At 40.4% G+C, this 4,674-nt stretch overlaps 1 pseudogene; it reads left to right on the top strand.

The window, feature by feature from the left end:
- Positions 1 to 2,239: 2,239 nt before the first annotated feature.
- Positions 2,240 to 3,596, top strand: LOC121035807 (60S ribosomal protein L37-like; annotated as a pseudogene).
- Positions 3,597 to 4,674: the final 1,078 nt, after the last annotated feature.

Below are 4,674 nucleotides of genomic sequence, written 5' to 3'. Positions count from 1 at the left end.
TTAATACCTTGAAGGCGAATTGATTCAATTCACTGTAATTCTGCAACAACAAGTAATGGCACTTGTATAGGACATTCCAATTACAAAAAAACCTCTACACTTATCATCTATTTGATTATCATAGAAGCTATGTGAAGAAGACTTTATTATGACTTGTGATAGAATGACTTATAAAAAATAAATATTTAGCCATTCAGATGACCCAAATATACTTCTCAGATATGTTTGGTCTTCATTCACAGTTCCTGAAAATGTTTCAGAGCCACAAAGGTGAAATGGAGGACTTTCTATTAATAAAGGCAACTTTTAGATCCCACACAAGGGGGTGGGGAGCTCATTGCCAGGGGCATTAACCATATGATTAAACCATATGATTTTAGTCCCTCCCCCCACACACATCCGGGAGGGGAGGGGCTGGAGATTGAATCAGCCAATAGCCAGTGACTTAGTCAATCATGACTATTTAAGGAAGCCTCCATAAAAAAACAAGAAGGCAACGTTTAGGCCCTTTTAAGGAGACCTTCATGCTTGAGGAACCATAATTCTCCCGTGTGCCACCAAGCTGGGCCCTAAGTTCCACAAGGACAGAGCTTCCTTTGTTCGAATGCTTACCCTGTGTATCTCTTCATCTGGCAGTTGAAACTGGTAAATGTAAGTTTTTCCCTGAGTTCTGGAGTGATTGTTGAAATCTCCCACCTGTTGTCAGTCAAGTAAAAAGCTGGGGTGGCTTGCAACTGGGATCTAAATGGGGGCGGGGTGGCCTTGTAGGAGGAAACCTGTGGAATCTGATGCTATCTTTAGCTAGATAGCATCAGAATTGAGTTGAATTTTAAAATGCATCTATATGAAGGAGGAATGCTGAGAAAAGGGAAACTAAGCATAAGAACGATACTTTGGTATCAACTTAGAATAATAGTTATAACACATTTTTTTTTCAAGTTCCTGCCCTTCTTTGGACACTAATCCCTGTAATTAAAATTGTTCTCTCTGTCCATTTAGTTATTTGTAGGTTTATGGTTCTGCCATCTTCTAAGTTAGTCTTACCTATTGTTCTTGTATTCTCAGTCCATTTGGTGAAAAACTTACTACCAGGTAAAGTGAGGGTTCCATTTTATTTGGCTTCCCCAAATAGCTCCAGCATCCCGCATTCCACAACATGATTAAAGGCAATACGGTGTAGTAGAAATTACCTTGATTTGAAGTCAAAAGACTTCAGTTTTATTCCCAGCCCTGCCCCCTACCACGTGGCCTCAAAAGGGCAAAGTAAATAACAAATATGAAATTAGCAAAACCGATGAATGCAACTTTCTATGGCCCCCTGGACATGCCTGTACTCCCGAAATACCAACCTCACCAAATATTCTCCTATTTTAGCTTTTGCAGCTTATTCCCATACTTCTTTCCCTAGCCCTTAACTGTAAGAGAATAAATATTAAGTACAGTAGAAGTATGCACCAGGGACCAACCAGGTGTGGACAAAGAGGTGTGTATACCCGTTTTGGTGATGTGTTTTAGTTGAAACAGCCAGGCTCTGAAGCAGGACACTACTCGCCAATGTGCAGTGACTTCAAGTGACTACAGGTGATTTTTACAAGGAGTGCATTTAGGCTGTTCTGCTCCAGTGAGCAGTTCATCAGACTTGAGCTGCCTGTGAGAATTGGGCTATGACTTGGTGGAAACTTTGTATAAAATCAACAACACCTTGCTGAATCCTGACACCTAGATGATGTTTACCAGGAGAATTCTTAAGTTGATTGGGCTGTATGTTTTTGTTGTCACTTCTACAGGTTTATATTTTGAATTTCTTTTGCTTCCAGTTAAGTGACTTAAGTAATTTTTCCTCTCCCAAGGGGAAGAGATTTTTTTTAATATTTATTTTTGGGAGAGCACAAGCAGGGGAGGGGCAGAGAGAGGGGGACAGAGGATCTGAAGCAGGCTCCACGCTGACAGCAGTGAGCCCAATGTGGGGCTTGACCTCATGAACCTTGAGATCGTGACCTGAAGCGAAGATGGACACTCAACCGACTGAGCCACCCAGTTGCCCCAAGAGATTCTTGTTTTAGATGTGAAAGTTCTGAGTTAGTACTTCCTGTCTCATATTGACTGGTATCACAATATGATAGAGGGCCACTACTACATGTTGCTGCAAACTCTAGGGAGTGCGTACACGTGTATATAAAATGTGTGTACATATATATGACTCTTGGTCCACACTGTCAGGTGTGTAGGGAGTGTAACATCATTTTTCTGTAACTGAACTTGAATTCCATTTGAGATTGCCATTCTTCTGGTCATAGAAATGTAATCTCAATGTATGAGCTCTTTTCCATCCTCTTTTTCACCTGTCTAGAAACTTAATGGGTGCCAATGTAGAAGAGGATGGAATCCGGTGTGTATTGTCATATATCAACTTTACTTTTGTAGTGATCAGGGATAATCACCAAAATACATTAAAAATATCTAAAAATCAAAATGGCACAGGCACAAACAATCAAAATGGATGTCTACAGTAATTAGTACAAGTGAACAGTCCATGCTGTTGACCTTGTCTTTCTGGTCTTCAACTGTTGGTTCACTCAAGTCACAGCTAAGTCTTTTTATCCCTATAGAAAGGCATCTTCAAGTTTCTATGCCACATCCAAGTGCTTCCTAGGAGCGTTAAATATACTATACTATTTTCATCCCACTTTTGCCCACGGAAACTATGTTTTCTCTACTGCTCCTTAGGACATGGGGGAAAGTATGAACTTTGTATCTTCCTGGATTCTACTCCAGAGCTGGATGTGGGGTGGGGATTGATGTCAGAGGGTTGCACTCCTCTTGATTTCCACTTATTATAAAGGTTTAAGTTGTGTTTGGACCAGGTTAGGGTAGGGATCAGGTACCTGAAATGGTCAGAAAAATAGATAATTTTCAGAAATTTTAGCTTTCAGCTTTATTATTTTATATTAAATTAAATTTTCTCCTCACCAAAGATCTAAAGAATATTTAATAGGGGGCACTGTAGCCTGGCTTTTCGTATGCATTCCCAAATATTCCCTGAATTTTGTTTAGGACAAAATTTTTATGGTCTGAGTCCTTCAAGCATCTTTGTCTTGGTTTTTGACAATCAGGGGTCACTTTTATACTACTGTTTTGTCATTTTGTACCCACTGAGACAACACATGTTGCCCATTAAACAGGAGAATGTTCACAGCATAATGAAGAATATTAGGAATAGGTGCCTTGTCTTCTTGCCTCTTTGGTCTCAGTCACAGAAACAAGATGACAAAGGGGACGTCATCATTTGGAAAGTGTCACAGTAAGACACACACATTGTGCTTCTGCTGTGACTCTAAGGCCCACCACCTTCAGAAGCAGGCCTGTGGAAAATGTGGCTGTCCTATCAAGTGGAAGAGAAAGTGTAACCAGAGCACCAAGGCTGAAAGACGAAATAGCACTGGGACTGGTTGAATGAGGCATCTAAAAGTTGTACACTGCAGATTCAGACCTGGACTCCATGAAGGAACAACACATCAACCCAAGATGGCAGCAGTTGAGGCATTGAGTTCATCTTAAGGATTTCAGCGATTAGTCGCACAATAAATGTTCTGGTTAAGATCGATAGATATATATCTGTATCTATATATCGAGAATGGCAAACATACTGGCTACTGTGTATTTAACTACCCACCATATTTGCTTCAGACGTCTGATCTGTCGGTCAAGTCTATACATGGACATCTCAAGCACAAGAACAGTCTTTCTTCTTGAAAGCCCACCCAGTCTTTGGATCACAGTATTAGGAAATTATTTGTTATAATGGTCTGAAATTTGTCTCTATGTAACTTACCTAAGAATATTAAAGAGAATGGAAAACAACCAGTCACTTCTGTATTATCACTTCTCTCCAGGCCTTGCTTCAGATATTGTGTTTTGTCCATCATCTTATATCCCAAAGGCAAGAGCACACACCAGTATGTAGAAAGGAAAGTTGGTTTTTTGGAAACACAGTCTTTTGTGTAACTGTTCTGCCATCCAAATTCCTGCTAAAATTCCTGATTAGCAGTCTGGGCAACTAGCTTTTGATCAGTATGCTTGATCTTTCAGGGAAAGGATTTCAAGCCCAGTGGCACATGTTGGAGAGAGGTAATACATTGGTCATTGGGATTGGAGACCCTCCCCAGGTCATTAACATAAGGCTCTGTGAGCTGTATGTTGTCCTGCTCTGTCCAAGGCTCAAGCCTCTTTCACACTGTATTTCCCCTGTGCTTTCACCATATTGGACACTTTGTCTTTTCAATTTCTCTTCACCCACCATGCTTCCTTGGGACATAGGCCTTTGCTCTGCTGAATGCACTCCTAGAAAAGATTTTTCTTCTCCTATATACCCAGTATTACCCTCCTTCAGATTTTAGCTCAAATGATATGTCCTTATGATATGTCCTTGGAAAACTTCCCCAAGTTCTTTGATGAAATCCTTTGTTTGTTTGTTTGTTTTCTTTTTAGAGTCACTGATTTACACTTCTTTGTATGATTATTTACTTCCTTTATTCTCTCCCTATTTTTTTTAAAGTTTATTTATGTATTTTGAGAGTGGGAGAGGGAGGGGCAGAGAGAGAGAGGGAGAGAGAGAGTCCCAAGCAGGCTCTACACTGTCAGCACAGAGCCTGATGCCAGGCTTGAACTCACAAA

This window comes from Herpailurus yagouaroundi, unplaced genomic scaffold, assembly GCF_014898765.1.
Source record: "Herpailurus yagouaroundi ecotype Mexico unplaced genomic scaffold, PumYag 162, whole genome shotgun sequence".
Taxonomy (NCBI): domain Eukaryota; kingdom Metazoa; phylum Chordata; class Mammalia; order Carnivora; family Felidae; genus Herpailurus; species Herpailurus yagouaroundi.
The sequence above is the reverse complement of the archived record's forward strand: the minus strand, read 5'-3'. Positions and strand labels throughout refer to the sequence as shown.